This window comes from Bombina bombina, chromosome 2 (assembly GCF_027579735.1).
Source record: "Bombina bombina isolate aBomBom1 chromosome 2, aBomBom1.pri, whole genome shotgun sequence".
NCBI lineage: Eukaryota > Metazoa > Chordata > Amphibia > Anura > Bombinatoridae > Bombina > Bombina bombina.
Window position 1 is genome coordinate 415,436,900 of NC_069500.1, and position 24,585 is coordinate 415,461,484.

The window sequence follows — 24,585 nt, forward strand, 5'->3', positions numbered from 1 at the left end:
TTTGTAAGTCTTTAGCTGACACTCTAGGATTCTTCTTCACCTCATTGAGCAGTCTGCACTGTGCTCTTGCAGTCATCTTTACAGGACGGCCACTTCTAGGGAGAGTAGCAGCAGTGCTGAACTTTCTCCATATATAGACAATTTGTCTTACTGTGGACTGATGAACAACAAGGATTTTGGAGATACTTTTATAACCCTTTCCAGCTTTATGCAAGTCAACAATTGTTAATTGTAGGTCTTCTGAGAGCTCTTTTGTGCGAGGCATCATTCACATCAGGCAATGCTTCTTGTGAAAAGCAAACCCAGAACTCCAATCTCATCTCATTGATTGGACTCCAGTTGGCTGACATCTCACTCCAATTAGCTCTTGGAGATGTCATTAGTCTAGGGGTTCACATACTTTTTCCACCTGCACTGTGAATGTTTACATGGTGTGTTCAATAAAAACATGGCAACATTTCATTCTTTGTGTGTTATTAGTTTAAGCAGACTGTGATTGTCTATTGTTGTGACTTAGATGATGATCAGATCACATTTTATGACCAATTTGTGCAGAAATCCATATCATTCCAAAGGGTTCACATACTTTTTCTTGCAACTGTATATCAAGGAGGGGGAGAAGGGAGGCATAAGTAATGTTATCATATATCATATGGGTAACAGAGACTTGAGGACAACTATGTTACAATGTTAGTCTAAGAGCTTGACATCAATGTGGCTAAAAATATAATAAACATAATGAAACCTGAGACTAAGGCATATCAATAAATCATAATATTAAGACAGCTTCATATATTGTGAGTCAGAGTATGGCATACAACAGTAGTATAAATATTATCACATCAAGACACATCCTGTTCATTAGAAAGCTAAAGACTATAGATATTATTCTATGAAAAATAAACTAGTACAGGATAAAGGGTAAATGAATTAACCTCATAACTTCTGAACTGTAGGAAAATAATGAGAATCAGATCTGCAGATCCCCTTTATTAGCAGTGTTATCATTCCACTTCATGCTGCATAGAACAAAAGATGAGCCTGAGTTAACACCTAAATAACAAAGAAATAAATCAAAATATAGAACAATCAAACGTTCACAATCTGTCCTTCAAGAAAATAGGGCAAAAGGAAGAGAAAATGCTCATAAAATAACCGTTAGGGATTCAGTCAGTTACTGTATATCAGACTAGGACCTTGATATGAAGACCCCTTTGATCTGTCTTTGTAATCTTAACCAATACCAGATTTATGTAGTTCGTCTGAAGCAATTTGCTGCTGCAATGTACAGATGGGAAGAACCGACTGAACCGCTCCCGCATAGCTGTCGACGGCCATAGAGAAAATGTCTTTAACAGTAGCCATCATAATCTTTGCTGTCTCCTCTGGATTTTCCGGACCCCCTTTGAATAATATTCCTGCTGTACTGATGTGGGGTAAGCTGACTAACCTCAACCTGCTTATCAGAAATCCCTCATGGGCAACGTTGGGGGTTCCCTCCTTGATGGCTAAATCCATTGGTAAAAGGGAGAGAGCAGATGTAGTCTCATCATTTATTGCTACATCTTCGCATGAGTCTTGAGCAACATGTGTCTCTGGATGATTTTGTAGACGCGGTGTTACTCTGAGCGGTTCTCCCATAGCTCCTAGCAGTCCATAGAGCAGCTGCTCTAGTTCCCAGCTCTGTTCATCTAAGAGTTGCTCCATCTCGATCTCCCAGCTGTCCAGGGCTGCCAGAGCGGTAGAGAGTCCAGGACAGCGTTGGTTAGCCATCTTCTAGCAAGATTTATAGATACGCTGTGAGTCAGTATTCTTGCTGCAGACTTTGGGGGGTAGTTATCAAGCCGTCAACCTCAAATACGCTGGAATTCCGCAGCGTATTTGTGGCGAGGCTGATTCGCCTTAGTTATCAAAGGCTCGAGACCGGCAAAAGTAGAATTTTGTGACGTAAGCTTTGATCCGCCGGACTCAGTCCGACACAGATCGATTCTTACGTCACTCCAGATGTTCCGCACACAAGTGCGGCACATTCTCACTACTTTTGCTAGCTATCAAAAAACTAGCAGGTACGCTCGGCACTTTTACGGCCCAGCGTACCTGGTTTTCAATCCGCCACCCCTGGAGGCGGCGGATCCCATAGGAATCAATGGGAGTCTGACCATAGCGAAAGTACAAGTTCGCTGCTGACAGACATCCCATTGATTTCTATGGGAGCTGTCTACACCTAACACCCTAACATGTACCCCGAGTCTAAACACCACTAATCTGACCCCCCCTACACCGCCGCAACTAAATAAAGTTATTACCCCCTAAACCGCTGCTCCCGGAGCCCACCGCAAGCTACTCTATACATATTAACCCCTAAACCGCCGCTCCCGGAGCCCACCGCAACTATAATAAATGTCTTAACCCCTAAACCGCCGTTCCCTGAACCCGCCGCAACCTATATTAAATGTATTAACCCCTATCCTGCCCCCCCTACACCGTCGCCACCTATAATAAATTTATTAACCCCTATCCTGCCCCCCACTACGCCGCCGCCACTGTAATAAAATTATTAACCCCTAAACCTAAGTCTAACCCTAACCCTAACGCCCCCTAACTTAAATATTAATTAAATAAATCTAAATAAATTAACTCTTATTAACTAAATGAATCCTATTTAAAACTAAATACTTACCTTTAAAATAAACCCTAATATAGCTACAATATAAATAATAATTATATTCTAGCTATCTTAGGATTTATATTTATTTTACAGGTACCTTTCAATTTATTTTAACCATGTACAATAACTATTAAATAGTTATTAACTATTTAATAGCTTACCTAGCTAAAATAAAGAGAAATGTACCTGTGAAATAAATCCTAACCTAAGTTACAATTACACCTAACACTACACTATACTTTAATAAATTATTCCTATTTAAAAATAAATACTTACCTGTAAAATAAACCCTAAGATAGCTACAATGTAATTAATACTTATATTATAGCTATCTTAGGATTTATATTTAGTTTACAGGTAACTTTGTATTTATTTTAGCTAGTTAGAATAGTTATTAAATAGTTATTAACTATTTAATAACTACCTAGCTAAAAGAAATACAAAATTACCTGTAAAATAAATCCTAACTTAAGTTACAATTAAACCTAATACTACACTATCATTAAATTAACTAAATAAACTACCTACAAATAACTACAATGAAATACAATTACATAAACTAACTAAAGTACAAAAAATAAAAAAAAGCTAAGTTACAAAAAATAAAAAAATAAGTTACAAACATGTTAAAAATATTACAACAATTTTAAGCTACTTACACCTAATCTAAGCCCCCTAATAAAATAACAAACCCCCCCAAAATAAAAAAAATCCCTACCCTATTCTAAATTACATAAATTTCAAAGCTCTTTTACCTTACCAGCCCTTAAAAGGGCCATTTGTGGGGGCATGCCCCAAAAAGTTCAGCTCTTTTGCCTGTAAAAGAAAAATACAACCCCCCCCCAACATTAAAACCCACCACCCACATACCCCTAATCTAACCCAAACCCCCCTTACAAAAACCTAACACTAATCCCCTGAAGATCATCCTACCTTGAGTCGTCTTCACTCAGCCGAGCCACCGATGGAACTGAAGAGGACATCCGGAGCGGAAGAAGTTAATCCTCCAAGCGGCGCTGAAGAAATCTTCCATCCGATGAAGTCATCATCCAGGCGGCGCTGAAGAAGTCTTCGATCCGGCCGATGTCATCTTCAAAGAGGCGCTGAAGAGGTCTTCTATCCGGGCGAAGTCATCTTCCAAGCCGGGTCTTGAATCTTCCTTCCGCCGACGCGGAACCACCTTCTTCACCGACGGACTACGACGAATGACGGCTCCTTTAAGGGACGTCATCCAAGATGGCGTCCCCTCAATTCCGATTGGCTGATAGGATTCTATCAGCCAATCGGAATTAAGGTAGGAAAAATCTGATTGGCTGATGGAATCAGCCAATCAGATTGAGCTCGCATTCTATTGGCTGTTCCGATCAGCCAATAGAATGCGAGCTCAATCTGATTGGCTGATTGGATCAGCCAATCGGATTGAACTTGAATCTGATTGGCTGATTCCATCAGCCAATCAGATTTTCCTACCTTAATTCCGATTGGCTGATAGAATCCTATCAGCCAATCGGAATTGAGGGGACGCCATCTTGGATGACGTCCCTTAAAGGAGCCGTCATTCGTCGTAGTCCGTCGGTGAAGAAGGTGGTTCCGCGTCGGCGGAAGGAAGATTCAAGACCCGGCTTGGAAGATGACTTTGCCCGGATAGAAGACCTCTTCAGCGCCTCTTTGAAGATGACATCGGCCGGATCGAAGACTTCTTCAGCGCCGCCTGGATGATGACTTCATCGGATGGAAGATTTCTTCAGCGCCGCTTGGAGGATTAACTTCTTCCGCTCCGGATGTCCTCTTCAGTTCCATCGGTGGCTCGGCTGAGTGAAGACGACTCAAGGTAGGATGATCTTCAGGGGATTAGTGTTAGGTTTTTGTAAGGGGGGTTTGGGTTAGATTAGGGGTATGTGGGTGGTGGGTTTTAATGTTGGGGGGGGGGTTGTATTTTTCTTTTACAGGCAAAAGAGCTGAACTTTTTGGGGCATGCCCCCACAAATGGCCCTTTTAAGGGCTGGTAAGGTAAAAGAGCTTTGAAATTTATGTAATTTAGAATAGGGTAGGGATTTTTTTTATTTTGGGGGGGTTTGTTATTTTATTAGGGGGCTTAGATTAGGTGTAAGTAGCTTAAAATTGTTGTAATATTTTTAACATGTTTGTAACTTATTTTTTTATTTTTTGTAACTTAGCTTTTTTTATTTTTTGTACTTTAGTTAGTTTATGTAATTGTATTTAATTGTAGTTATTTGTAGTTAATTTATTTAGTTAATTTAATGATAGTGTAGTATTAGGTTTAATTGTAACTTAAGTTAGGATTTATTTTACAGGTAATTTTGTATTTCTTTTAGCTAGGTAGTTATTAAATAGTAAATAACTATTTAATAACTATTCTAACTAGCTAAAATAAATACAAAGTTACCTGTAAACTAAATATAAATCCTAAGATAGCTATAATATAAGTATTAATTACATTGTAGCTATCTTAGGGTTTATTTTACAGGTAAGTATTTATTTTTAAATAGGAATAATTTATTAAAGTATAGTGTAGTGTTAGGTGTAATTGTAACTTAGGTTAGGATTTATTTCACAGGTACATTTCTCTTTATTTTAGCTAGGTAAGCTATTAAATAGTTAATAACTATTTAATAGCTATTGTACCTGGTTAAAATAAATTGAAAGGTACCTGTAAAATAAATATAAATCCTAAGATAGCTAGAATATAATTATTATTTATATTGTAGCTATATTAGGGTTTATTTTATAAGTAAGTATTTAGTTTTAAATAGGATTCATTTAGTTAATAAGAGTTAATTTATTTAGATTTATTTAATTAATATTTAAGTTAGGGGGGCGTTATGGTTAGGGTTAGACTTAGGTTTAGGGGTTAATAATTTTATTACAGTGGCGGCGGCGTAGTGGGGGGCAGGATAGGGGTTAATAAATTTATTATAGGTTGCGGCGGGTTCATGGAGCGGCGGTTTAGGGGTTAAACTATTTATTTAGTTGCGGAGAGGTGCGGGATCAGCAGGATAGGGGTTGATAATTTTATAATAGAGGGCGACGGTATAGGGGGGGCAGGATAGGGGTTACTAGGTATAATGTAGGTGGCAGCGGTGTCCGGGAGCAGCGGTTTAGGGGTTAATACATTTATAAGACTTGCGGCGGGGTCTAGGAGCGGCGGTTTAGGGGTTAGTAACTTTATTTAGTTGCGGGGGCCTCCGGGGGCGCCGGTATAGGGGGTAGAACAGTGTAGTTTAGTGTGAGTGCTTAGTGACAGGCTAGCAATAAAGCTGGGAAAAAGCCGAAGGGCAGCGAGATCGGATGAGTGATAACTGTCACAGTCCGCTGCTCATCGCCCCGCGGCTTTTTGACAGCTTTATTTGATAACTTAGGCGAACGTATTCAAGGTCCGCGGCGGCGAAGGTAGGCGAGCTTAGGCGGACGTATTGGGCCGGCGAAGGCAGAAAAGTAGACGGCTTGATAACTACCCCCCTTTATGTCTCGTGGGTAAGGTTCCTACCGATATAGGAGAGATTCAGGCCTGTAATTACATATCCTGTATTCAAAGATGGCCGCCAGCTAGTTGTGCTCTCTGAAGTGCACCACAAGAGAATAACGGCACCGCTGCAACAATGACAGTCCTCGTCTCACTCTCAGGTCCAAGAATTAGAATTTCTAACGTTAAGTCTCTTTATTGGGAAAATTAGGCAACCCTAAATGGTCTAAAAGCTTATATAATGTTGAATACAGCCGGAGCTGTGTGAGAATGCGACCGCTCAGGTGCCTTGCTTGCTCCGCCCCCGCTAAATGCCATTTTAATGGCAATGCCCATCCAAATGCCCTTTTCAGGGCAATGTAAAGCTTAGGTTTATATAGATAGGATTTTATTTGGGGGGTTGGTTGTGTGGGTGGTGGGTTTTACTGTTGGGGGGTTGTTTGTATTTTTTTTTTACAGGTAAAAGAGCTGAGGTTTAGGGAAGCCAGAGGTTTAGGGGTTAATGCGTACAGTATTTGGTTCACTGGAGGGGCTACGGTCCGGAGGAGCGTTCATGGGTTCCCTCCTCTGATGTTCATGCTCCCGCCCTCCTCCGTGCCTTCCATGCCCATTTCCCCAATAAGCCTTTTGTCCTCCCGTGGGGGAGGGGTCATTGAGGGGAGGGTACTGTCAGGGTTTTTTCCCTGTTTTGTTTGCCATGTGCTGCTGGCAGCCATTTTACTCACCTCTCTTGCTGACTCTGGTGCATACTGTGTGATGCTGCTCATTTCCTGCACTTCCTTTTATGGCCAGACTGGTGTACATCATCCGTGTGAGACAGGATGCAGTCTCAGAATTGTGATGTCATCACTTATTATTTAAAGGGCCTCTGTTCAGTATGCTTTGCCCTTGCGTTGTCTCAGACCTGTTTGTGAGAGCTCCTGTGTATTACCTGGCTGTCTGATGTCCCTCCTGGTTCCTGATCCCTGGCTTGTTCCTGACTCTGCTGTTCTCCTTGTTCCTGATTCTGGCTCGTCTGACTACTCGCTTTGTCTCCGGAACCGGCTTGTCTGACTACCAGCTCTGGTTTTGATTCCTGGCTTTTTATTTGACTTATGGACTTTTTATTATTTTTTGCTATTAATAAAGGTGTGATTATTTTTGCACTTCTCGTCTCAGTCTGATTCCTGGCACCCTGACATTATCCTGAAGGTAGGAAGAAAAACATCATAAGTACTGCTCCAAGGTTTGACTAGTTTGCACCGTCATTAGTTTGGGGATGTTATACAGAAGATAAAGATCTTGAAATATGCTAACTGGAACAAAAATGCTTCCATAATCTAGAGGTAAACTGAGAGTCTCTGTCAGATAACACATTCTGTTGTAACCCATGCAAACAAAGTACTTATTTGGTGAGCAGAATAGCTGTTATATTAGCATAAGGTAGTTCAGTAGCAAGAATAAAATGGGCCATCTTAGTAAAATGAACAACCACAATTGTTTTAAACCCATCAGACAAAAGTAGATCAATAATGTAATCCATGGAGACACAAGCCCAAAGAGCATCAAAGAACTGAACAAGGGGACCAACTGGAGCCAATGTAGAATGCTTCATCCTGGCATAGGTGGCACAAAACAAAACAAATTTATGCACATTTTTTTAACAATCCAGATTAGGTCCACAGTCTTTTTGATATCTCCTTGCTCAGCAGCTCTGAAATCTTGATAAGCCTGAAGGACCTGCAAACAAACTGAATCAGGAACAAAAATTATTTCTTTGACATACAAGCATCCATCCACAACAGAAAAAGACACAGCAGAGACAGACGGAGGAAAACTGTCCAGCAAAGAAAGATATGTTGGATGAAAATGGTCTTTCTGAAGAATAGTATCCCCTTGTAGTACAGCATCTAAATAAATATCAGGAAGTATCTGCCTTCTTGTTCTTTGATCCAGGGTGAATGGTGAGGACAAAGTTAAACCTGGAGATAAACTTTGCCCACCGAGCTCATCGGGGATGAAGAGTTTGTTAGCCCTAAGATACTTCAAGTTGCAATGATTAAAGGGACAGTCTACACTAAAATTGTTATTATTTAAAAAGATAGATAATGTCTTTACTAACCATTTCCCAGCTTTGCACAATCAACATTGATATATTAATATACTTTATAACATTTAAAACTCTAAATTTCTGCCTGTTTCTAAGCCACTATAGACACTATATACACTATATACATTATATACACTATAGCCTCTTATCACATGCTTTTTCTTTTTTTTTTTTTTTTAGAATTTTTATTGAACGCCAACAGTCATATAAATTTCCATTATAAACAGTGATATTATTGGCATTACAAGAGTTTTTATGTAACAATTTTTCTTTGTACATATAACTTAATATAAACAGAGTATTAAACAATACAAACAAATATAACACTCTGCTGAGGTGTGCATGGCTGTAAGTGGAATGGTGCCTAACTCTTTTTATTGAACTTCGTCATTTGGGGAGTAGTTTAGTATGTATGATCACATGCTTTTTTATTTGCTTTTTACAACAGGAGACGGCTAGTTCATGTGGGCCATATAGATAATATTGTGCTTATGCCCGAGGAGTTATTTAAGAGTCAGCACAACATAGTACTAATTGGCAAAAATGCAAGTCAATAAATAATTAATTAAAAGTGTGATCAGGGGGCAGTCAGAAGCTGCTTATATACCAGGTAATCACAGAGGTAAAAAGTATATTAATATAACAGTGTTGGTTATGCAAAACTGTGGAATGGGTAATAAAGGGATTATCTATCAGTAAAAATTATATTGTAGACTGTCCCTTTAATAAATATACTAATAGGCTGCACAGCTCCCTCTTAAATTGTCTCCACTTACTCCAAAGCTCATTTAATAATTAGTAGCTCTCTATTTCCAACATCATAATGCTCTTCAGCAGAGCAGAGAGAGAGTTGTGACAAAAAGGCCAGTGGGTGCATCTGACTTTTCTCTTCCTCTGTTTGTGATAACACAGCACCAGTAGCAATAGTATATGCTTCATCTTCCAAGAAGAAAGACCTCTGGACATCTGGCTAAATAAGGATAGGAAGGCTCATAGTAAGACAGATAATAGGGGCACAGACCTCAGAAAAAGTTCATAATAAAAATTTGCAAAACCGATAAATCTCTGAACAGCTTTCTTGTTAGCAGGAACTGACCACTCAAGGACTGCAGAGACTTTCTTAACATCGATCTCAATTTGATTAGGAGAGAGGATCCCAAGAATTTGACTGTGGAAACAGGAAAATTGGCATTTTTCCAATTTAGCAAAAAGAACATTATTTCTTAATCTCAAAAGCAAAGAGGGGACATGAGTAACATAAGAGGGGAGAAGATTAGAATGTCATCCAAGTAAATTACATTAAAAGTGTCAAGCAAGTTTCTGAAAATATTGTTCAAAAAGTGCTGAAAGGTAGCATATGCGTTACAAAGTCCATACGGCATCACCAAATACTCAAACTGTACATAATGGGTGCGGAAGGCAGTCTTCCACTTATTATCTTCCCTAATACCTACCAGTTTATAAAACTCCCTTAATCCTATCTAGCATTTCATGAACTGGGGGTAAAGGATAACGATTGCGAATAGTAATACTATTGAGGGATCTGTAATCCACACAAGGTCTTGAACCTCTGTCCTTCTTTCCAACTATGAAGATACCAGCACCAGCAGTTAATGTGGCACGCCGGATAAAACCTTTATTAATGCACTCTTTTAAATGTTGTAGTTGTGAACCAGACAAGGGAAATATTCTTCCATAAGGGATAAGAGCACCTGGAACTAGATCAATAGGACAATAGGACAATCATATGGACATCTAGGAGGAAGCAATCTGTACCTTTATTTTCAAAGACATCAGAGAAGCTCAGAAACAGCTGTATTTTGCTTCACAAAAAATATTTAAAACTGCAGCAGGTTTAGATAAGCAAGAATCTTTACAAAAAGTAGAAACAAACACAATACCTCCGGTCTCCCAATTTATTAAAGGATTATGCAGTTTAGGCATAAGCATACCTGGAATCGATGAAACAGCTACTGGCACCCAAATCAATAGCTTCCACTCTAATTCTCCTTGTTGCCCAATGCAACTTAAGAGTAACTGATAAGTAAGAAGCCACTGGAAAGTATGATGTATTCATGAAGACAGCTGGAGGAACTTGTTTACATTTTTTGGTTACTCTCTTTGGTCTCATAGGGCAGTGGCAAAGAAAGTGACCACTCTTGCCACAGTAACAACAAGTCCCTTCATTTACAGCATTGAGAAGCAGAGATAGGTCTCTTAATCACTGCAATTTGCATAGGCTCTGTCAGGGTGCCAGGAATCAGACTGAGACGAGAAGTGCAAAAATAATCACACCTTTATTAATAGCAAAAAATAATAAAAAGTCCACAAGTCAAATAACAAGCCAGGAATCAAAACCAGAGCTAGTAGTCAGACGAGCCGAGTCAGGAGCCAAAGCAAGTAGTCAGACGAGCCGGAATCAGGAACAAAGAGAACAGCAGAGTCAGGAACAAAACAGGGATCGGGAACCAGGAGGGACGTCAAACAGCCAGGTAATACACAGGAGCTCTCACAAACAGGTCTAAGACAACGCAAGGGCAAAGCATACTGAACAGAGGCCCATTTAATAATAAGTGATGACATCACAATTCTGAGACTGCATCCTGTCTCACACGGATGATGTATACCATTCTGGCCATAAAAGGAAGTGCAGGAAATGAGCAGCATTACACAGTATGCACCAGAGTCAGCAAGAGAGGTGAGTAAAATGGCTGCCAGCAGCACATGGCAAACAAAACAGGGAAAAAACCCTGACAGTACCCTCCCCTCAACGACCCCTCCCCGCGGGAGGACAAAAGGCTTATTGGGGAAACGGCATGGAAGGCACGGAGGAGGGTGGGAACATGAACATCAGAGGAGGAAACCCATGAACGCTCCTCTGGACTATAGCCCCTCCAGTGAACTAAATACTGTATGCGGCCCCTGAACATACGAGAGTCAATAATGCTGCTGACCTCATACTCCTCATGGTTGTCAACAAAGATAGGATGGGGACGAGGCAACACAGTGGTAAACCAATTACAAACCAATGGTTTCAAGAGGGAGACATGAAAAACATTGGAGATGCGCATTGCAGGAGGAAGGTCAAGAGCGTAGGCCACAGGATTGACCCGTTGGAGTATTCAAAAAGGACCAACATAACGGGGAGCCAGTTTATTTAAAGGCACACAAAGGTTCAAGTTGCAGGAGGACAGCCAAACTCTCTCACCAACCTGATAGGAATGTGCAGGCAGACGCCTACGATCAGCCGGGAACTTTTGTCGCTGCATAGGATGAAGGCAGTCCTGAATCTCCACCCACGTGGAACGGAGTTGCCGGAGATGCTCCTCCAAAGCTGGAATACCATGAGACATGAATGAATCGGGCAACAAGGATGGTTGAAACCCATAATTCGCCATGAACGGGGATAACTTGGAGGAAGCATTAATAGCACTATTACAAGCAAACTCTGCCCAAGGTAACAGTTCAGACCAATTATTGTGGTGATCTGAGACATAGCAACAGAGGAACTGTTCCAGAACTTGATTAGACCGTTCCGCAGCCCCATTGGATTGAGGGTGATATGCAGAGGAGAAGGAAAGCTGGATCCCCATTTGAGCACAAAAGGAACGCCAAAATTGGGAGACAAACTGGTTACCCCGGTCCGACACTATCTCCTTGGGTAACCCATGTAAATGGAAGACCTCCCGGGCAAAAATTGAAGCAAGCTCCTGAGCGGTAGGCAACTTCTTCATCATAACGAAGACCTGGCCACCAGAATTGTTGAGTGACAGACCAAATCATTTGGTTCTTGCCTGGGTGACCTGTGGCTTTAGGATAGTGGTAAGTGTGCAAAAGTTTAGTTAGAAGATTCTCAGGAACAAAACACTTACCACTAGGTTTCTCAGGAGGTGCATTGGTTTGTGCAGCCAGGATCTCCTCCCCCAAGGAAGAAGTCAAATTTGTACGTATGGTAGCCAAAATATGGTCAGGAGGTATAACTGGAGTAGGTACAGACTCCTCCTTGGACAGAGGCAAAAATTGTCAAGAGAGAGCATCAGCCCTAAAATTTTTACTACCAGGCAGGTAGGAGGCCACATAATAAACCGAGACAAAAATAGCACCCAACCAGCCTGTCAGGGCGACAAACGTTTTGCTTCAGATAGATAAGTTAAATTCTTGTGGTCAGTAAGAATGAGCACTGGTACGCTAGTACCCTGGAGAAGATACCTCCATTCCTTGAGTGCCAAAATTATGGCCATTAATTCCCTGTCGCCAATTTCATAATTGCACTCCGCTGGAGACAATTTCTTAGAGAAGAAACCACACGGATGCAAGGAACCGTCAGGCGTAGGACATTGAGACAAGAGGGCACCTACTCCAGTCTCAGACGCATCGACCTCAAGAACGAAAGGCAGTACAGGGTTAGGATGAGCCAGAACTGGAGCGGCAGCAAAGGCAGTCTTAAGACTATCAAAGGCCTTAATGGCAGTAGGTGTCCAATGGAGTGGATCATCCACTTTACGGGTCATGTCTGTGATAGGTTTGACCAAGGAAGAAAAGTTTTTAATAAACTTTCTATAGTAATTGGCGAACTCCAAAAGACGTTGAATAAACCGAAGACCAACTGGGCGAGGCCACTGCAGAACTGCAGATAACTTGTCAGGATCCATGGAGAACCCTGCAACAGAGATAACATAACCTAGGAAGGTTACTTGAGTCTGATGGAACGCACATTTCTCGAGTTTACAAAACAGGCCATTCTCACGTAGTCTCTGAAGAAACCGTGTAACATCAGAACGATGAGCCTCAAGTGTGTATGAGGATGTATGAGGATGTCGTCTAGGTACACCACAACACACTGTTGCAACATATCTCATAGGACAACATTAATAAATTCCTGGAAAACAGCAGGAGAATTACATAGGCCAAAGGGCATTACAAGATACTCATAATGCCCGCTCCTGGTGTTAAATGCTGTTTTCCATTTGTGGCCCTCCTTGATCCTAACAAGATTGTACGCTCCTCTCAAATCAAGTTTAGTAAAGACCGTAGCTCCCTTGAGGCGGTCAAAGAGTTCCGTAATGAGCGGAATAGGGTTAACATTTTAACATTCTTAATGGTAAGATGATTAAGACCCCTATAATTGATGCATGTCTTAACTCGCCACCCTTTTTCTTGGCCCTGTAACCCACAAGAGAGACATGTGAATCCCAACTGCATCGGCTCAGCAGTACCTGGTGACTCTGGACCAGGAGGCATGGGAGGAAAGGGAGGCATGGGTGGGAACGAACACATAGGAGACAACAGAACAGAAGGCTTCCGCAAGCGCTCCTTGAAAGAGGACCTCTCACTTAGTCTGATGTCAATTAGGATCAAGGAGGACACCAATGCCTCGAGATCTTCTGGTAAATCTCTGGCAGCAACTTTGTCTTTAATCACATCAGAGAACCCATGAAAGAAGGCGGCAACAAGGGCTTCATTGTTCCAACCAACCTCTGTGGCAAACGTACGTAACTCAATGGCATACTGAGCAACAGATCTTGTACTTTGCTGAATGGACATGAGTCGTTTAGCAGCAGAGGAGGAGCGAGCCAGAACATCAAATACCCTTCGAAAGGAGGCCACAAATTCAGGGTAATTTGAAATCACAGGTTTATTAGTCTCCCACAAGGGATTAGCCCAGGCAAGAGCTGTGTCAGAGAGTAACGAGATGAGAAATCCCACCTTAGCTCTGTCAGAGGGAAACGCCTGAGGTAACATCTCAAAGTAAATGCCCACCTGGTTCAAAAACCCTCTGCACTGATTAGGATCACCTCCATATCGCTGAGGTAGAGGTGCAGAACCGGACATGCTCCTGGTAGGACTAGGTGTAGCAGCGGAAACAGGAGCAGCCATAACTTGCGGGACACTTTGGTCCAAATGTGCAGTGCGAGTCAGCAGGGTTTGCAGGGCTAGTGCAAATTGATCCAAGCGGTGATCCTGTTCATCCATCCTGGAAATTATGGCAGGTAAAGGTGGATTATGAGCACCATCAGGATTCATGGCCCTTGCGTAATGTCAGGGCGCCAGGAATCAGACTGAGACGAGAAGTGCAAAAGAATACTGAACAAAGGCCCTTTAAACAATAAGTGATGATATCACAATTGTGAGACTGCATCCTGTCTCACACAGATGATGTTTACCAGTCTGGCCATAAAAGGAAGTGCAGGAAATGAGCAGCATCACACAGTGTGCACCAGAGTCAGCAAGAGAAGTGAGTAAAATGGCTGCCAGCAGCACATGGCAAACAAAACAGGGACAAAATCCTGACAGGCTCCTCTTGAGGATAAGATTAGGCAGCCACAGAACTTGAAAAAAATAGGAAATGTTTGAAAATTCTCCCTGTAGTTTGGGAGGCAAGTCTTTCTTGTTGTCTTTCACAAAGAAGTCTGTCAATAAGGTCATATTTCAAGGTCATTAGACAACCAATTTGGGCTAATTCATCCTTAGGCTATTCTGAAAGGCCTAGACAGAATTTGTCAAGATGAGCAGGTGCATGTCACTGAAGATACAATAAAAGTGAGATACATTGTCCTCTACTAGTCGCTTACCCTGACAAAGTGCTCTCAAAGCCAACTGAGCTGAAGAAATGCGAGATGGATAATCATAGAAAACACCCATAGCAGCGATAAAGGAGTCTCGGGTATTAAGAATTTCACTACACTCAGGGATGACTTCCGGTGGGCGGGCCTAGAGCTAGCAGGGCGAGTTGTGTGCTCTGTGTGGCCTCGTGTCCATACTCCCTAGGATACGTATCAACAGCTGCCCAAGTGGGAAAGCCCTTGACGGGACGAGTGTCTGGGCTAATATACCACAGGAGAAGGGGAGAGAAAGAACCCTCCCTCACTGAAAGTCAAAACACGCAGGCTAAGCGTGGAAGCGGACGCTCTAAAGGAATAGAGCTACAAACAAAATTGGAATACCTAAAGTTACAAGTTACAAGGGAGCCGCATGTAAAGCTGCAAGTGCGACTGGCGCGGCAAGGACTATAAACGGCAGAGTTATATCGGAGAGAGGTGAAGTCCCCCCATCTTTCTGCAGAATTCTACAGCGGAAAATCAACACTCTCTACTCAAAAAAAAAAAAAAAAGGGAAAGATACTTGTGGGGAGATCCACGGAGACTAATATCAGCTGATAAGTGCGGAGGAGGCTAAGTGGGGAAGCCCCTTATACGGCAGAGTACAGCTGACGGAAATTAGCACACATACCGCTTGGACTGCTGGACTCCGTGTGTCTTTGGGGGCTTGTTTCTGCGGTCCCCGGTGGCTGTTCGGTGGTGTTTGGAGCGGGGACCGTCGACTTCCGGGTCACTGGAGCTGCTGGCTGGCGGTGTTTGTGCCTCTCCTCCTGGTTGTGAGAGGTTACTTTGTGGCGCCGGCAGCGAGACAAGGCAGCAGACGGGTGAGTGGCGGCCGGGAGGCCTTTAGTGGCAGGAGCCGGACAGAGGCACCGGGTGGGCCGCCCTGCGGAACCTGTGGATGGAGAGAGCCGTATTTACAGGGTGACGCAGTGGACTTTGCTTGAGTCTGACACAAACAAAAAGAAGGTAACAAATATATTATACCGTCTGGTATTGACATTATTGCCCCATCCTGGAAGGGGGGAATAAGAAATAAGCCAAGAGAAGTGAGAGAAGTAAAGGGAAGAGGAAGAGGGAAAGAAAAAGAAAAAAAAAGGACAGAACAAGAACTTTTTTGATTGTGAACTATAGACACTGGAAAAAAGTTTAGACTGTTTAATATCTAATTGAGAGTCCACGGTGCATTCCTCCCTTGTTTCTCTTCCCCCTTAAAGGGGGCCCTGACATTTATGAAGGTATAGGGGAAGAAGGAGCAAGAGAGTGAGTTTTAGAAGGGTGTTAAAGTAAGAGAGAATTAAGATCAGTCAAGAAAAACAATATTTTAAATATATGTATGGATAAATTCCTGGGGGCTAACAAGATGACAACTAAATATAAGCAAAATGAGAGAAGACAGAAAGGTTCCCCTGAGGTATTAAATGAATCAATAGAAAGCACCCCTAGTAACAAAGATATGCATCAGATTGTGCAACAGATAAGCTCACTATTTCTTCCTAAAATGGAGAATCTACAAAAAGGTTTAGATGCTATTTCCGGTGAGATTAAACAGATTTCCAACAGATTCACAGAATTGGAAGGAAGAGTGTCAGATCTTGAAGACACTTCTTCACACCAAGCTAATGCAATAGAAAACCTTATAAAACAGAATCAAATTCTCCACTTACGCCTTGAAGACCTTGAGAACAGGTCAAGGCGAAATAATATTCGCCTAATTGGGGTCCCCGAATCTATTAAGCCATTAGATTTGATATATTTTGTTGAAAACACTCTCGCAAATCTTTTAAAAATGCCCGCAGGTATTCTTAAAGGTAGTGTAGAGCGGGCCCATAGGATTGGCCCAGACTATCAAGAAGGGAATACACGTACACAGCCTAGACAGATCATGGTGAAAATATTAAATTTTCAAACAAAAGTGGCTATTCTACAAGCATATAGAAAGAACTCCCCTCTTATATTTGAGTGCTCTAAGATTTTGATGTTCCAGGATTATTCAATGGAGTTATCAAGAAAACGAAAAGAGTTCTCTCCATTATGCACTACTCTGAATAAGGAAGGTATAAAAGCTTTCCTGCTATACCCTGCCAAATTAAAAATACTAACACCTGAAGGGCCAAGGTTTTTTGAGTCTCCTCAGGAGGCTAAGGAATTCTTAGATCGGAGCTCAAAGACCACCTTGTAGAAAAATATTTATTTATTTTTAAACATTTGTCTGATGTTCTTGGTTTTTTGCTTTGGTTTTTTTTTTCCTTTTTCTTTTGCTTATATACTAAGTTTGCAATGTTTTGAATTTATGATTGTATTTAAATTGGAAAATGGGGCAATTGGCCCTACCTGGCTATGTTGGATTATCTTTGCTAGGGTATCTTGGTTAGATAACTTAGTATCGTTGGTAGAAATGAAATACAGCAGAGGAAAAGAAAATTTAATGTTTGATCTGCGTCTTTTTTTTTTTTTCCCCTTCTCTTCGTTCACTTTACGCACCTTTGCTCGAGATGCGGGTTGAGTGTTTATCATCCTTTTATATTGCACTGTTATATAAGGAGTGTTACCTTATCACTTGGATTTTCAACGCTAATGGAATCACACGGGTATTTAAAGGACTCTCTTTTGTCCTTCCTACACATATTTTTGCACTTTCTGTCTGCATGGTGTTTAGTAACAACCGTGCTCTTACTGATATAAACTTTTGCACTTTACGCACGTCTATAATATTTATGGACAGCCTTTTCACATCTATGGTTTGTTATTTTTTTTTTTTCTTCACTCTCACTTTTGCACTTTAACATGAGATATAGGTTGAATATTTATCACTTTACTATTTTATACTATTACATCTGGAATGTAATTCTTTCACATTGGTTTTTTATATCACTTCAAGGACTTCTCTCTGTCCCTTCTTTTCACTTTTTGACACCTTTTGTTTGCACGGTGTTTAGTCATAATTATGCTTCTATAGATAAGATTATCTGCCTTTTTTTTTTTTTTTTTTTCCTCTCTCTTTCTTCTTCTTTCTCTTCTTCTTCCCCCCTCTCTTCTTTTTCAAGGGTTTATTTGGTACATTTTTTATAAAGGATGACCCTTAAGTTTGTCTCATGGAATGTGGGGGGTATTAACTCTCCCATAAAAAGACAAATGATACTAGCTCATCTACGGCGGCTTAAGACAGATATAGCGTTCTTGCAGGAGACGCATTTATCGGATAAGGAACACGATAAATTATGTAAGGATTGGGTTGGATCCACAATTTATGTTTCTTATACAAAGGCAAGTAGAGGTATTGCAATTCTCTTTGGTAAGCGACTCCAAATTGAGATTGTTAAAACTATCAAAGATGCAGAAGGTAGGTATGTGATATTACAGATAAAGTCGAAGGGGAAGATATGGGTATTGTGTAACATTTATGCACCTAATAAGAAAGATATGGGATTCTGGACAAATCTCCTCCAAACCTTAGCGCCGTTTCAAGGCCAGGACATAATAATGGGGGGTGATTTTAATCTGGCCCCTAATCCGGTGTGCGATAGATATCGAATGCCAGGGCACGTACAAAAATCCACTCTTAAAAATAAAGGGAAATTCGAGGAGAGAATTTTTAAAAAATTCCAAGACGTGCTCCAATTAGTGGATATTTGGAGACTTCGTAATCCGGATAGTAAGGACTATACTTGTGCCGCTAGAGCAGCCCCAGTTCTCTCGAGGATTGATCTATTTTTGGTATCGAACTCCTTGGTCTCTAAGGTAGCTAAGGATAAAATACATAATGTACTAATTTCTGATCATGCACCAATAGAAATATCTTTACAGGAAGGTTATCAGTATAGTAATAGGAAGACATTAAGGTTTCCATATTATTTATATACGTCTGAAAATTTCAAAAAAATCTTGACACAATCATGGAATGACTATTATACAGATAATATGGCCCATCTTGAAAGCATGGGAGTTTTCTGGGGGGCAGCTAAAGCTGTATTGGCTGGCAATATATTGGCTTATGACGCTAATATACGCAAAAAGGCAGGGCTGAAACTTCAACAACTTCAGGAGAAAGTCATGGCCGACTATCAGGCCTATTGTAGAAGTTCTACAGCTAGCACTAGAGAATTATATCATGCGAGTAAGGAAGAACTAGATGCTTATCTTAAACAGCAAGCAGTAAATACATTACGAAAAAGAGATAGCCTTTATTATAGATTTGGAAATAGATCAGGAAAACTCCTGGCCTCCCTTACCAAAAATCGGACACCAGGAAAAAATATCGCGGCCATTAGACATAAAAATGTTACATTTAAAACTCCGGAATCTATTGCCTCTGCTTTTGCAGAGTACTACACGGAGTTGTATGCTAGGCAGGGGATCTCACCAGTTCCCTCTCTCCAAGATTTTTGGGCTTCGATAACATTACCTCAAATTACCCAGGAGCAATTAGAAATTTTAAATAAGCCTATTTTGAAGGAAGAAATTGAAAAGACTATCAAAACACTAGCAAATAGTAAAGCGGCGGGACCGGACGGACTTCCCATTGAATTTTATAAATTACTGAAGGATCAGATATCGTCGGTCCTTGCTAGGCTATATCAAGATCTTTCAATTGAAGGGAATCATCCAGAACAAAACTTTACTAATGCGTTTATATCTTTAATCCCAAAGGTAGGGAAGGATCAGGTACTACCAGGGTCTTATAGACCTATATCATTACTGAACTCCGATTATAAAATATTTATGAAGGTACTGGCGGAGCGGTTAAAGATGATATTGCCTACCCTGGTACACACTGACCAAACCGGTTTTATGAAGGGTAGGAACTCAGTGACAAATCTAAGGAGAGTACTACATGCAATCTCACATTTTTGGCTACGCTCAAGGGAGAGAGGGAATGGGGCCCTGTCGGAGGCCTTCCTGCTGTCTCTGGACGCAGAGAAGGCTTTCGACAGGGTCGAGTGGGATTACCTATTCTCTGCATTGCAGAATTATGGAATAGTAGGCAATTTTCTAGCATCAATTCGTAATGTTTATCATAACCCGATGGCTCATATTTTTCTGAATGGGGTTTTTTCTCCCACAGTATATCTTCAAAGAGGTACAAGGCAGGGATGCCTGCTCTCGCCTCTTCTTTTTAATCTGGCCTTAGAACCCTTGGCTATAAAATTGCGAGCTAGTTTTCCGGGTATGAACATTAAGGGAGAGGTTGTTCACCTGGCATTATATGCAGATGATATGTTGTTATTTGTGGAAAACCCAAACTTGCATATCTCTAAAATATTACAATTAATATCAGAATTCGGGTCTTATTCGGGTTATAAAATTAATACGGGTAAGTCAGAGATTTTATGGTTGCATAAAATAAAAAAGAATAATTTTCATTACCCCTTTAAGGAAGTTGATTCTTCTCTTACGTATCTAGGTATAAAAATACCAAGTAACCCTAATCTAATATATGAATTAAATATTATGGAGCATTGTTCGGAAGTCATCTCGCTCCTAGTACATTGGAAAAATCTTCCCCTTACATTAGCAGGAAGGATAGCATTGATAAAAATGGTGGTGCTCCCTAAAATCTTATACCCTTTACTAATGCTTCCCTGTCTTATAACAAAAAACGATTTAAAGAGGCTAAATCGAGCAATAGGAATGTTTCTTTGGAAAGGAAAGAAGTCTCGAATTGCTCTTTGGAAATTATATGCCAGTTATGCAAGGGGGGGCTTTGGACTACCCAATTTTAAATTTTATAATTGGGCTGCACTGGCACGAATAGTATTAGATTGGCAATTAAACACATATCACTTTGGTGAAGAGACCTTGGAAAAAGCAGTACTGGGAGAATGGAATCTCTCGGTTTTACCCTTTATTTCTTATAAAGATATCCCAAAACAAATTCAATCGCATATACTTTATGGGGATGCTCTCCGAGCCTGGCATTCAATTCAAAAATTTGTAAAGGGTCCTGTGATATCGCCAAGATCTATCCCGTTTTTAAATAATATTTATTTCCCAGCAGGAATAGATACTGGGGCGTTTAGACTATGGGATGCGAAAGGGTTAAAAACCTTAGGAGATATGGTGGATCCTTTAAGTAAAAAGATATATTCGTTTCAGATGTTACAAAACAAGTTTGATATCCCAAATATGCAATTTTTTGCCTTTCTGCAAGCCCGACACTATGTATCAAGTATGATAGAGGGAAACACCCTATTTTGGGATACTTCCTTTTTTGATCTTCCCCAAAAGAAATTCTTAAGTGGCTCATTCTCGTTATCAGGAATATATCAAACAATGAACAATAGGGAAGAATCGAGAGTTATGGATAATATACTGGGTAGATGGGGAACGGATATTAGGGAGGATCTTGGACAAACTTGGATCATGGACAGCTTGCAAATAGCGAGGAGAGCAACCCTGTCTGTGGTTCTTAGAGAATCACAGGCAAGAATGCTACATCGGGATTACATAACGCCGCGTAGGCTATCAAAATGGAACCCAAATAGTATAAATGTTTGTATAAAATGTGGCTGGAGGAATGCAAATTTTATGCATCATTTTTTAAGTTGTCCCAAGATATATCCTTTTTGGCAAAAAGTCCGATACTGGATCAAACAAAATTTTAAAATCGATATTGAATTAGGAATCCCTCAAATATGTTTTTTAAGATGGGATAGAGCGAAAACCGAAAACCAATTGTTGTTAACAATGATCATTCTACAGGCTCGTAAATGTATTTTGGATCTTTGGACAGTTAAGAACACCCCTACCATTCCACAATTAAAAAATAGATTAATAAAACAACTATTTGCTGAACAACAAGATGTTAAATCGGATGTCTTAAATAGGCTAGAGGGCTTCCTGGGGAAATGGATACCATATATTATAACCCTGGAAATCTCAGTACAAAATCAAGTTATAAAGCCTTTTGCTCAGACTGAAATAATATTGGCTTCGAGATTGAGGGGAGAATGGGAAAGTTTAGAAGATCTTTAACACTTGGTGATGGATGCACATCTTCACGCAGACATGGTGAAGGGGTCTTAGGGTTCTGATTTTTTTTTTTTTTTCTCTCTTTTTTTTCTTTTCCTCCTTTTCCTTATGTTTTGTTGTTAGTTTGGATCTGTAGAATGATGTAAATAGTGAGAAGATAAGATAGCCCGACTAAAAAATACTTAGTCAAAATGAAGATGGCAGCATTTGATCAGAATGAAAATGCAATATAATATCGAGTAAGATAATGAAGATTATTAACGGTTGATTAAATCATATGGATGAGTCAATGTTTAGGATAATAACATCTACTAGATAGCTTTCTGGATGTTTAGCAAGAATTGTTTTTTTTATGCCTCTGTAACTTGTTTATTATTAATGAATAAAAAAAATTATAAAAAAAAAAAAAAAAAAAAAAAAAGAATTTCACTAGTTCACTATTCTTTTGGACTAAGTTATTGGCCCAGCTTTGAGGATCTCCTGTAAGTAAAGCAATAGGAGTTCCATATAACAAATTCTGACAGGCTGTGATGACAGAGCAGAACTGCTTATGGTCACCAACTTCTCTGGTAAAGGAAGACTTGGCTCAGCATGAAGCAGGTAACTAGGTTACTGAATGCTGGAAGCAGATGACAAACTGGTACCTTCAGCTGCTACAGCGACCGGGGCAGAAGACACACCTGGAAACAAAGTCACAGTCTGTGTCTGAGCCTTTAAACTTTCTACATGCTGTAACAGGTTTTAGCTGAGAGGCCTTTATGTACTGAATAGTATGCGCCAGAGTAGGAAGCTGCTGAGACAGGGTGGAAATATTTGCATTCTCTGTTGGATTCACCAGGACTTGGTTATTATATAAGGTAATATTTCCTGATTTGTCATCTGGAACCAGTTGTGCAGAGAATGTGAGGCATGTAGTAATCAGATAGGGCAATCTGTGAACATGTCAAAGGTAAATTAATCCAAAACCAGACCTTAGAACAAAAGATTAAGATAGGCGTAGAAGTCAGGTTACAGTTCATAAATTCATATTCCAGTAAATCAATCCTAAGGTAGCATATCTCAGTAGAAGGGTCAGACAAGAAGCGTAGTCTATAAACTTTGCCAGGGTCAGGATCAGAGAAACAAATCAGAAACAAGCATGCTTCAGTCTCTGTATTAATAACCAACCACTGAAGGGGAGTCTGAGATGACCTTTTAACACCTCCCATTCAGGCTTGGCACCGGGAACAAGGTCAGGGTTTCTAATGGAAAATAGTATAAAAAGTTCTAAACCTAGAGCACAGCATAATTAATTAAAATCCAGACAAGACATGGGGAACATCAAAGACTTGGTCATGCTAAACCAACCCTATTTAGCAAGACCCTTGATTCCTGCTGCAGATAATCTTCTTCTCCTAATGTGCCTGCCAGCCCTAGGCTCCTGGAAAGCGTGGCTCTTAGCGAGTTGCGGCATCCCAACTCCAAAAGGTTCCGGATTCCTGTGAATACAGCGCAGCTCCAGCCACCCTGAAAACCCTGACAGGCCACCACTGGAAAAATGGTGCACAAGTATGCCCATGACAACATAAAATATGTAATCAGAGGGTTTAGTAGTGGTGCAGATGGAACAGGATTACAATAGGTTCCTATGAAAGTCGCAATACTCTTTTAAAACCCAATTTTGAAGAAGGTAGTACTGTTACTGACAATCACAACAGTGTGAATGTAAAAACACCACATCCTCACCTCCCTTTTTTTTTTCTTTCTCCAACCTCCATTACACCTCCCCTTCTCATATATCAATACGGAGGTATCCAGTATAAGGCTTTGAATATTGGGGTAATTATTATATACTTAAGATTACTGACTATTTTCTACAATATAGACTGTTATAATGTTGCATTCCACCCCTATCCTGCTTTGAGACCTATGAGTGGTCATGTGTGTAGCTATCATAAGTACAAATATTTCTTATATCAGATGACTATTACTAGTCAACACATTAGTTACAGTCATATGCTAGTATATTACACTGTAAATGAGGTTTCTTGATTTTCTGAACGGAGTGCTTTAAAGATGTCATCCAAAATGCCCTTTGGAGGACTTACCAAGTTCCTTGAGGTATCAAATTCATAAAATTAAGAAGGTGTTGAAAAATTACTAAAAAATAAATTGTGACCACCAAAAACCTTTCAGCCCCATAGGAGAAATAGGGTTTTTACAGAGGATCCGAAAACCAGTTTGTGAGTATGGGAAAGAGCCAAAAACATGCTATTGTGATCATGTTGAATTGAAAAGTAGCCCTTTTCACTAGAAAAGGAGCCTAGATGCTAGGATTCATTAAAGATGCCTAAAAGAATGAAAGTGATCCACTGGTTGAAATGCAGGTGAACACCTACTTTTTGTCTTAATGGTGGAATAATGTCACCATCACTGCACTGTCTATTTCCAGCAGTACAGGGGTTAAATCGTGCACTAAGTGTGTTTGTTTTAAATTGCTGATATCTGATCCCTGTATCTTATTTGCATTTAAATAGTGTCTAGCAGAGGAAGAAAAAACATGAACAAAGAAAGTATAAAAATAAAAAATGAAAATATTTAGACCATGATGATGGATGCTATTTACAATATCCATGCCACAGTCACAGCAGATATTTTAATTAAAGGCACATTCCATTTGTATACACTGACATTGGCAGCTTAAAATGGATGAAGCAGAAATAGCCAGCTGTAATGTTGATGATAGAAGACCCAGACCAATACCATAATTTATGGTGGAAAAATGAGTATGGAG